The sequence below is a fragment of the Hordeum vulgare genome, chromosome 6H (assembly GCF_904849725.1).
Source record: "Hordeum vulgare subsp. vulgare chromosome 6H, MorexV3_pseudomolecules_assembly, whole genome shotgun sequence".
NCBI lineage: Eukaryota > Viridiplantae > Streptophyta > Magnoliopsida > Poales > Poaceae > Hordeum > Hordeum vulgare.
Genome location: NC_058523.1, coordinates 304,999,678 through 305,011,958, shown reverse-complemented (window position 1 = coordinate 305,011,958; position 12,281 = coordinate 304,999,678). Strand labels below are relative to the sequence as shown.

The 12,281-nt window shown below is 42.8% G+C and overlaps 1 long non-coding RNA gene across 1 annotated transcript; it reads right to left on the bottom strand.

Moving 5' to 3' along the window:
• Window positions 1-7,092: 7,092 nt before the first annotated feature.
• Window positions 7,093-11,533, bottom strand: LOC123402551. The gene is made up of 3 exons (XR_006611303.1): window positions 11,422-11,533; window positions 11,202-11,306; window positions 7,093-7,341 (listed from the first exon to the last, which is right to left on the bottom strand). It is a non-coding gene; the product is annotated as an uncharacterized LOC123402551 (long non-coding RNA).
• Window positions 11,534-12,281: the final 748 nt, after the last annotated feature.

The window sequence follows — 12,281 nt, the reverse complement described above, 5'->3', positions numbered from 1 at the left end:
ATTGTAATCTAATGGTCCCTTCTTTCATGTCAACGATAGCACCAACGATGCGGAGAAAAGGACGAACCAAAATAATTGGACATGAGGGATGAAACTCAATGTCCATAATAAGAAAATCAACGGCAACATAATTATCATTGTCAACAATAAGAACATCATCAATTCTCCCTAAAGGTTTCACTATTGAAGAATCAACAAGACGAATACCAAAAGAACATTGATCGTAAGGTTTCAAATCAAGCATATCATACATTCTTTTGGGCATAACGGAGGCACTAGCTCCAACATCACATAAAGCAAAGCAAGAGATATTATTTAATTTAATCTTGACCATAGGATCCCAACCATCTTCTAGTTTTCTAGGAATAGAAATCTCTAGGTTGAGCTTCTCCTCCCTCGCTTTCATAAGAGCATTGGTAATATGCTCGATGAAGGCAATATTGAGTGTACTAGTGTGGGGGTCTTTATCCATTCTTTGCAAAAAAAGTGATAACTTCGGAAAGACTACAATTGTCAAAATCAAGATTACAACCATTAATTAAAGTGGTGGTAATGTCATCTAAGCTCATTCTTTTGGTAGTCTCTAAATTCAAAGGACCTTCTTGTCCTATAGTTGAGGTATTAGCATTACCATTAATAGGTCCATTGGGACTAGGCGTATGATGGGTGCTAAAAGTTTTGAGATCCTCAACAACTTGTATAGTAGCAATGGTAGTATGTGTAGGAAGGCTCTTAATCCTATCTTCCTCTTCTTTTTCTCTAGCTCATCTATCTTTAAATTTGGCTAGCACTCTTATGTTCTCATCAATTTGGACTTGTATAGCATTCATGGGTGTGGTGTTCCTTTCCTCATGGGGGGAAGTTCTAATTTTAAGCATCTCTACATCATGAGCTATGTTTTCCACCTTCAAAGAGAGACTGTCTAATTTTTCTAATTTCTCTTCTACACTCTTGTTGAAGGCTTTAAGAAGTGATAAAGTCGTTAAGCATGCTCTCTAATTCAGAAGTTGAGTTTTTGGTGCTAGGATAACTGTTGTTGTTCCCATAGTTGTTGGATGGGAATGGTCTAGGATTTCTACCAAAATTACTCCTATAAGCATTATTATTAAAGTTGTTCCTAGAAATAAAATTAACATCAACTTGCACTCTTTCATGAGCAACCAAATAATTTAAAGGAACATCATGAGGATCAATAGGAGCTTGCTTAGTAATTAAAGTCATGATCATGTCAACCTTATCATTAAGGGAGGAGATCTCCTCAATAGAGTTTATCTTCCTACCTGTTGGAGCTCTCTCAGTGTGCCATTGAGAATAATATGTCACCATCTCATCCAATAGCTTTGTGGCAGAACCAAGTGTAGTTGACATAAAGGTTCCTCCCATGGCCGAGTCTAACAGATTCCGCGAGGTAAAGTTCAATCCTGCATAGAAAGTTTGTATAACCATCCAAGTAGTCAAACCATGTGTAGGGCAATTCTTAACAAGAGATTTCATACGTTCCCAAGCTTGGGCAATGTGTTCATTATCCAGTCACCTAAAATTCAGAATGTTACTTCTTAACTGATAATCTTAGCTCGCGGGTAATACTTCCCAATAAAAGCATCTTTGCACTTACCCCAAGAATATATGTTATTCCCAGGCAAAGATTGAAGCCACACTTTAGCTTCTCCTCTCAATGATAAAGGGAAAAATCTTAAGCTTAACAATATCACCATCTACTTCTTCATATTTTTGTATATCACAAAGCTCAACAAAAGTATTAAAATGCAAAGCAGCATCATCTCCAGCACCGGAGAATTGATCTTTCATAACAAGGTTCACTAAAGAAGGTGTAATCTCATAGGATGTAGCCCAGTGGCGGGAGCAGCAATAGGAGTGCAGATAGAGTCATTGTTGTTGTGACTAGTGAAGTCACACAACTTGGTGTTCTCACTGGAACCCATAGCAGCAGCAACAAGCAAGAACAAAGCAACTATTTTTTTGTGGTTTTTGGTATAAGACTCTAAAGAAAAAACTAGAAAGCAAACTAACAAGACTAAAAGCAAAGGTAAAAGATAGTGTGCAACTCCCCTATCTTGAAGACTGGAGTCCCCGACAACGGTGCCACAAATTTGCTTGATGATGAGTTTATGGATATACTTCTCGCCCCTCGTTAGTTACACCAAGTGGAAGGTGGAGATGTAGTCAGCAACAGATTTCCCTTACACGGGGACTGTAAGGTTTATCGAACCAGGAGGACTCCGAGGATCAACAAGTAGGTGTCTGCTGCTCTGGCGCTAGCAGAAGACGTGGACCTTCACACACAATAAATAACTTTGCTCCCAACGAGTACACAGAGGTAGTCAATCTCTCTGGCCTTGTAGTTTGCAAAGGATCAAAACACAAGCGCGAATACTGATAGTGATTGCAACGGAAAAGTAAATAAAGCAGTAAATGATGGACGTGTAAGCAATGGTGGTAATATGTACCTGAGTCCCATGATGTTCACTAGTGATGTCTCTCTCCCGAAAGACGATAAACAACTATGCTTGGGTAACAAATTGTAGACGGGCAATTGACAGAATTATAAACGCACCGCAATGCTAATCATGCTACAAGAAAGTTAGAGGCTCAAAAGTAATTGGCAGTACGCCAAGACAAGTAGACTGTTTATTCATCGGCATCTACTTACTAATCATCCACCTTGAGATATCTATCCAGAACATCTCGCTAGTATTAAGAAACAGACAATTGCATTAACGAACTTTGCATAAGGTAAACAATCCTTGCAACCGCGGTCACAAGCACCGTTGTTTTCTCCCTAGTGGTAGCAGCACATCCCCTAGTCTCATGTTTCTGTCACTGAAGCTAGACATCAGGGGGCATGAACCCACAATCATGCATAACGCTCCCTCTTGGAGTTACAATCTACTACTCGGCCAAAGAAATAGAAAGCAACAGAGAACATGCATGAATTGCCTGAGAACATAATATGAAAGGATAATGAAATATATAACTCATCACAATCTGAATGTAATCTCATAATCCATTGTATCCCAGCAAACCTTGCATAGCAATAGCAGGAAAATTACATATATGCCTTGATCATGTAGGGCATCTCACAAGGGCTAATCATTGAAGCATAAGATTGGCGAGAAGACATCACATAGATACTGGTCATGGACTCATGGTGCAAGGAGGACTACTCACGGCACGCCCGGGAAGCGTCCATGGCGGTGGAGAAGTTCCCGGAGGTCAATCCTCCCTCCGGCAGGGTGCCGGGAAGAGCTCTCGTGATGCTCCCGATCTCGTAAGCGTTGAGGCACCGGAACGATGGGGAAATTCGCGATTCTGGATTTCCTGGAAGGGTTTCCTATCGAAGAGGTAAATACAGGCCGAAGAAGGGCACCAAAGGGCGTGAGACCCACCCTGGCAACCTGTAGGCGCGTCCAGGGGCTAGGCCGCGCAGGGAGGCCGCCTGGGTAGGCCCTGGCTCCCCTCTGGGCCATCTTCGTGCTTCGTGAAGCTTCCGTCACGCTGATTTTTATATATTTTTCTCGGGATTTTTGGGAGTCTGGAAATTTGGGTAAAAGTCCCTGCAAAAAATACATCAGCAGACAGAAACTGGCACTGGGTGCACTGAGTTAGTAGATTAGTCCAAATATGTGTAAAAAGATATAAAAGTGTGGCAAAACATATAACAATGTCACCCAAAAGATCATGGAACAAGCAAAAATTATGGATACGTTTGGGACGTATCACTAACCCGGTCATGGTTCCTAAGAAAAACAACACTTAGCGTATGTGCACCGACTATAATGATCTTAACAAAGCTTGTCCCAAGGATCCCTTTGCACTGCCCCGTATTGACCATATCATCGACTCTATGGCGGGTTGCGAGCGGCTTTGCTTTCTGGATGCATATTCAGGTTACCATCATATATAAATGGCCAAGGAGGATCATGAGAAGACGGATTTTATCACCCCCTTTGGTGCCTTTTGTTATGTCTCAATGCCCTTTGGGCTCAAGAGTGTAGGGGCGACTTATCAACGCTACATCCAGAATTGTCTTCAAGGTCAGATTGGGCGCAATGTTCATGCTTATGTTGATGACATTGTGGTGAAGTCGTAGAAGAAGGATACGCTTCTAGGTGATCTCAAGGAGACGTTTGACAGCCTGCGGGTCTCTCAGATGAAGCTTAACCCCATGAAGTGTGTATTCGGGGTCCCTGCTGGCAAGTTACTTGGGTTTTAGTATCTGAGCGTGGTATAGAGGCTAACCCGGACAAGATTAAGGTGATTACCTCACTTGGGAAGCCGGCCAACATTAACCAGGTCTAGCGTATGGCGGGTCGTATCGCAACACTTAGTCGATTTATAAGTCGCCTTGGTGAGAAGGCCATCCCACTCTATCAACTGCTCAAGAAGACAGAGCACTTCGTTTGGACTGATGCTGCCAATGAAACATTTGATGCCCTCAAAAAACAATTTGCTGAGCCGCCCGTGCTGGCAGCTCCAGCTGACAAGGAATCGATGCTCTTATACATTGCCGCTAATTCTAAAGCGGTGACCGTGGTAGTGGTTGTTGAGAGCAAGGAAGGAATGGAGTACCCAGTCCAATGCCAATGTATTTCGTTAGCGAGGTATTAACCTTGTCCAAGCAGTGGTATCCACATTGGCAGAAGTTGGTCTTTGGGATCTTTATGGTGAGCCGGAAGTTGAAGCACTACCTTTTGGAGCACCACATCACCGTAGTCAGTTCTGCACCTATCTGGGACATTATACAGAATCAAGAGGCTATGGGGCGGATTGCTAAATGGGCGATAGAGCTTGGTCCCCATCATGTGAAGTATGCACCGCGTACAGCTATTAAATCTCATGCGTTAGTGGATTTTATCAATGATTGGACCGAGCTGCAAGTGCCGGAGGACAAGCCAGACAACTCCTACTAGACGATTCACTTCGACAGCTCTAGGCAATTGGAAGGTTCAGGCGCCGGAGTAGTGTTGACATCTCCAAGAGGGGACAAGTTTTGCTATGTTCTGCAGCTTATGTTCCCTTGCATGAACAGTGCAACTGAGTATGAAGCTTTATTGCACGGGCTCGTAATAGCTAAGTAGATGAATTTGAGCTGAGTCAGATGCTTGGGCGACTCAAATTTAGTGGCTCAGCAAGTGTCAGATACCTGGGATTCCAAGGACCCATTGATGGCGGCTTACAGGTGAGCGGTCACCGAGGTGGCGGGTTATTTCCATGGCTATCAGGTTGATCATATTGACAATCGACGGAATGAGGCGGTTGATGATCTTTCCCGTCTTGGGTCACAATGTAAACCTGTCCCTCCTAATGTCTTCTTGGATGTCTTGCATAACCCTTTGGTGAAATTGCCTTCGGAACAAGACATAGCAATTCCTTACCCGGAGTCACAGTTGTTGGCGACCCTTAGAGCAACTCCTGATTGGACGATACCTTACATGGATTATCTGGCTCGAGGCGAGTTGCCATCTGATGAGGTTTTCGCCAGACAGATTGTGCGACGATGCAAATCCATGGTCATACATAAAGGCGAGTTGCACAAACAAAGCACTTGTGGGATCTTCCAGTGTTGTGTCTCACCCGAAGAGGGGAGAGAGATTCTCAATGAGATACATGCGGGTGACTGTGGACATCATGTCGGGTCACGGTCTCTGGTAACAAAGGCTTTTCGTCACGGTTTTTACTGGTTGACGGCTCATGCCGTTGCTGAAGACATAGTACGTCGATGCGATGGATGTCACAAGTTCGGACGTCAGGCACACGTGTCGGCTCTGGAGTTGTGCATGATTCCCATTACGTGGCCTTTTGCAGTTTGGGGGCTTGACATGGCTTTTAAAAGATCTTCGGATAAGAAGACACATCTGCTGGTTGGAGTTGACAAACTTACCACGTGGGTAAAGCGGAACCAGTTAGTAACTATGAAGCACAAACAACAGTCAAGTTCCTCAAGAAGCTGATCTTTCGTTTTGTCTACCTCATAGCATCATCACCGATAATGGTACTCATTTATCTAAGGGGGAATGAAAGATTTTTGTCAGCGAGAGCACATCTGACTTGATGTGTCTGCAGTAGCTCATCGACAATCTAATGTCCAGGTTGAGCGGGCTAACCAGGAGATATTGCATGGATCAAGCCCCGGCTAATGCTCCCTTTGCAACGCACTCCAGGTTGTTGGGTTGAAGAGCTCCCCTCGGTGTTATGTAGTATCAGGACGACGGCTAACAGGTCAACTGGGTACACTCCCTTTGTTCTTGTCTATGGGGCAGAGGCGGTTCTTCCAAGCGATACGAAGCACGATTCTCCCAGAGTCGCCACATATGTTGAAGATGATAACGAGCAGGCACGTCAGGATTCTTTGGATGCCCTGGAAGAGAAGCATGATTTGGCTGCCGCACGATCGGCGATTTACCAGCAAGACTTGCGTCGTTACCATAGTCGACGTGTTAAAAGTCGGGTCTTCCAGGAGGATGACTTGGTACTTCGGTTGATTCAAGATCATACGGGTGCGCACAAGCTTTCTCCCCCTTGGGAGGGGCCTTTCATCGTCAGCAGGAACCTCCATAATGGCTCATATTTTCTGATTGATCACTACAAGAAATATGTCAACTAACGACCTTCAATATTGGTCACTGAATGGTCATTGATTTCCATTTCCAACCTTTTTACGACCAAAAACAAACGGTCAAAAGCTGAGGGTCTCTAATGAACTATAACGACCTTTTTGCTGGATTGGTCGTGGGATTTTATGACCAAATGAAAGCATTCAAATTATTTTGGTCACTAGCAATCTGCCCACGCCACGTCGGATCTGACATGGCAAGCTGATGTGACATAGAATCAGCCCGGTCCAATTCGGTGTTCTAAATGGGCCGAGCCCATTAATCCAGCACATTTAATGTTTTTTCTCTTTATTTTGCTTAGCTGCATGGGCCTGGCCCAATAATCCCCAACATTTTAGCCTTTTTTATTTTGGGTTGTGGCCTTTTACTTTCTATTGATTTTCTTTTTTGGCCATTTTATTTTTGTACTGGTCCCACATGTCATGCTGATCTTAAAATTGATCCCACACATCAAAAATTAGAAAATATGTCAAACAACCATTATAACTTGATCCTCTGTCACATCATGAATACAATCAAACATATCCAAACTTGGCACATTTCAATCAAACATGGTTCGCATGAGGTTTACAATCAAAACTAGTTCACATCAGGTAACACAACTAAAAAATCAAAACAATAACTAGCTCCAATGATCAAGAACTTTAGGCTTCTCCTGACTTCTTCGTCCTGGACCTTGCGACGAAACATGAATGAAGGCCAACATCTGCAAGTTATCAGACAAAATGGTTAAGAACAAAATAAAAGAAAATCTATCAGCACACTAACTTATAGGCAGTTTGTTTGTGTAAATGAGAGTAAATGTGGGGACCCCGACTAGCAAGTCGAGTTCGCCGTGCCCAGTGACCCCATGGATCAATGTTCACTGAACACAGATACTGAATATTAGTGTCTTACATCCAAGTACCGAAATTATTACATCAAACGACCAGAAGGTCGGGTTTAAGAGCGAGGCCTAAAGCCAATTAAACAGATACATCGAGTAGCGGAAACTCGTAAGGGCTAAGCGGTGCCCATGCCATCAAGCCTACACCGACAGGCATTCTGACTTGGAAGCGTCCTAGATCGCAGGTTCGTCTCCGACGGCGTACTCATCACCAAACTCCGGACCTTCCATGTCTGGTCAATAATATAACCAATGGCAAGCCAATGAGTACTTTGAATGTACTCGCAAACAGCCCATGATATGAACATTTATAGTGAAGAATAACATGTAACATGTATCTTAGGTGGAATGCAATTTGGTGGGATGATCAGGTATATGCAACAAGTTAAAGAACTACTCTTGAAGAACAGGTTACAGATATCGACATATCTGACAAGGGTTGAACACACCGGGTTCACCCTATATGCCAAGTCATCGGACTTGTCATAATCTCAATGTATTAGTGAGGGCTAAACAATCCGGGTTTATCCTATATGCCAAGTCATCGAACTTGGTCATATTATTGTGATTATCATAACAACACCTTTTTAAACACCACACACACACACTTGGTTTATGCGGAAACGCTGGACGTAGGTTAAGCAGCACCACCCAACTGTCCTTGACCATGGACACGGCTATTCGAATAGTTTTACACTCTGCAGAGGTAGTACGCTGGACCCACGAGAAACAGGAAACTTCCGTGTCATCCACGACTCACGGTATATCACGTATACCCGAGGTAAGTACCCGATCATCATCTTTCCCCTGACGATACTAGACAAAGAGGTCCACTCGATTGGTACCCAACCCACATGTTGTACGTCTTACGAGCACCGACTCTGGAGTGTATCAACCATGCAAGGACCAACGGTGTGCCTGAAACTCATAATAATGGCATAGTCGTCCTACCTGGCACGACCCCAGCACGAGAGTGACACCGATCACTCCCGCCACTAGTAATGTGGCTCTTTGCTAGTACCGACCAGAGTAATCAACAAAGCCCCGTCCCATAAAGGGGTAACGTGGTCGTACTGGTAAGGTTGGGACGGCCGACACATCATAAATCTAATCCCATTTCCGAAACCACACACGCAAAATTCTCGGTGCATCACTTCACCAAAAGTGATCACCAACTCATCATCACCATTGGGCATTAGTGGCACCCGACGGGGTTTTCATAAACTCTTGATTGAACTCATCATCATGCTCATGATAATATGCTCTATCTTTACTTGTCCACATGGTATTAACACGACCCTCAGGGGGTAGGGTCAAGCTCAATGCAATGATCTTACTATACTAGTCAACATGACAGTAGCGTGATCCTCATAGATGGTAGGGTCAAGCTCATCATGCTTGTGCTCCGAGGAGCCATATGTATAACATCACTATCTTGCAAGTGCTTCGAAGAAGCCTCCGGTGCCATCACATCAATGATGAACCGGCACTGTGATCTCATGCAACGAAAAGTACTTGCTATTCCCCACCTTGGATCAAGGTGAGATTTTATGTGAGCGCCTAATATGACTTGAGAGGGCTCGTGTAAATTTCTGAGAATTTATTGAGATCATTTTCTTTGGAAACATCTCAAAAAGCTAAAACAGACAGAAATGGTTTTCAGGGTTTCTCAAATAATATTAATATAAAATAAGGTTGAAAATCTTATATATGAAAAATATATGTCCTTCTCAGCTTACATGAATTTACTCAGAATTTTCTAAGACAAGAAAGCAATTTTTCTCATGGGAATATCATTCCTGGCCTTAGAAACACACATAATTATAAAATAAGAAAATAATATTTTAAATCACCAATTAATGTTTTTAATGAATGAAAATAATATTTGGATCAGATCATCAACTTTGGTTGGAAGTGCCACTTGGCTTCATGAGCTAGTAGTGCATCCCAACATGATGAAGCTGATCTGGATATAAAGGAAAAAGGGTTTTTGAAGAGAGCAAAATAATAAGTTTTTCATGGGTTTGAGTCATCAAGCAAACAAGCATTCACTCATACAAGGGCTGACATTGCACTCACAACATTATTTGAAAAAATTTAACAAGCTCTGATTTTTGCAACATAAAAAATACTGGTGGTGAAAAACAGGGTGTTACAGTAAAACAAGAAAAATGAGGCATAGAAATCAGTGAATACAAGTAGTAACTGTGAGCAGCGAGTAAATCCTACTCCGATCACATCAGGTGTACAATCCTATAAATGCGACATTTTTACCATTTAAGCATAAAAGGACAAGGTAAACAACATTTCGATGTTTGAATCAAAGAACTAGAATTTCATGTTTGAACAACAAAACAATTGTTTTAGTAGCTCATATGCGGTTTAAATCAATCCCTAAGGAGAGTCAGTTAGACACCGATATTATGCAACATCTAGTAACGCAGCAAGCAGTAGTTCCTGAATACCAATTTTTCCTGAAGTAAAATAGTTGCAGCATCTAGTAACGCAGCAAGCAGCTATGATTAGCTTCTTATTCATGCGGAATTACAAACGAGAAAGCCCACACAGCAAATGACTTCTCTATCGATCAACCCACACATCCATGCAAACCATCGAATCGAACAAACACGTCTCGTCGAGCCTGTTAGCAGCCTCTAACAACACGACATCAAGGCATATTTTCTACATGACCCTTGGATTATAATAGGTTCGGGTCAGGTTTGTTGATTAGTTTGGTTTTCGTGATCTCTGCATGCACTTCGATCCAAGACATGGTGATCTTCTCTTTTGGTTGTTGTAGCTAGCACAAAGGGAGATCTTTCTCTTTTGTGTTGTGGACGTGGCACTAGGATGGTAGAGAGTGGTTGAACTGCTGGGAGATCCGTGTGAGTATTATATCGGTTTGCACACTGGATTAGTGTAGGCATATGGGTGTATGGCAGTACAGTAGTAGAGTGTAGAGATATAGTGCAGAACTGCATATCCTGCGTCTGCACCGCATCACCAGACTTTCTAGAATAGAACCAACAGCTAGCAGGCAAATGCCAAATCAGCCAACAAGACTCACCGTTACAGAAGCTAGCTATCTAGAGAGCACCTTTGAGAGTTGCTACACTACAACGCATCGATTTTAACTGGAAAACAGAATGTGCAGGCTTGTAAACGATTCTAATCTTGATGCTTCCGTCCAGCTTTTATTTACATAAAAAGAAACGTCAACACTTGCAACAGGTATGGCCACAGAAGCAACAAGAGAGATCTAGTCACAAAGGTTGACCAACACAAATAACAATTTTGGACTATCTTTGTTGTTTATTCGTTACTGTATTATTGTTTTAAAGTTGTCTAACTTACTATTAGATTATGTGGTGTGAGGACATACATACATACAAGAACTGCTGTATATCACCGATCCATATGCGAGAACCAGTACAATCTAGGTAGACTTGTGTGCAGGCAATGGAAAAAAAACTAAAATTCACCCAATCCATATGCGAAGAACTAAACAGCGGATGCGGCAAACACTAGAGCAGGGAGCGGCGGATGCATCTCGGTAGCCTACACTACACTAGAGCAGCCGTCTCTCTCGTCATCGGACTCGGAGCTTTCAGATTTCTCTATTGTACTGTATCTAGTGTACTATATCTAGTGTAGTCTCTCTCGTCATCGGACTCGCTTACCTGAGGCGCTTAGTTCCACCTGTTGGATGAGGCAACCATGTCTTTGAATAATACAAGTGATGCTACCTGTAACTTGTAGTTTTCTCTGACGAACGTCCACGCTAACTACAGCAGTAGATACAGTACAACACATTGATGATCAGTAAGAATTGTATATTCCAAAATTTTCTTAGATGCATTAGAAATTCATGATTCTGTTGGTGTAAACAAAGTTGCATACCTCTGTGAATTCAACCCATGCTACTACAGGCTTGAATCTGGAGCTTAGGGCAGCAACTGCTTTGCTTAGGCTCAAATATTTTGCCTTAATCTGCACTAGGAACAAACAGCCTGTCTTAGAATTTGCTAGAAAAATTAGATAAACAGTCATTAGGCTGGCACTCTTATTAGTTTTGTCTCTTAATCCGTGCTGATGAAGTGTGCGCGGAACTGCGAGAGCTTGCCTGTGTCTGAGCTGTTGACAAGCTGCACATTCCCACTGGTGTATGCCTAGAGCATGAACGGTACAACTTAAAATACAGAAGTGGTCAAGCAGCACTATATTTGCATCAACCTATTTCTCATGGCATAACCTACATGTGGCAGATCGGGAGAAGAATCACAAATTGGTTCCTTGTTCTACATGACCCAACCTCTGGATAGATGCCCAAACAAGTTACAGCAAACCCATCTATCAGATTATTCCTCGAGATGGTGGCTGGTATGATTAGTATGAGGAAAGATACGCGCCAATTGCTTCCTTGTTCTACAGAAACCAACCTCTAGATAGATGCCTAAACTAATCAGTGGAAACACATGCATTCAGGAAACACAAAGCGAATCCCTTTAGCACGATATTCCTCGAGATAGTGATTTGTATGAGGAAACAAACACGTCAATTGGGGGAAATTATATAGAGGAACGAACCAGACGGATCTACGATTCACCACCAACAAACGCAATCGCACCGAAAAAACAGACGCTAGATCGCCTACGTGCGCTGTTAATCGTCTCAGTCGCGCCAAACAAAAGCAACAGGTCGATTGACTGCTACTACCGGTGCAGTCGCCCGCGAAGAAAGAAGGAAGCAGAGCAGAGCAG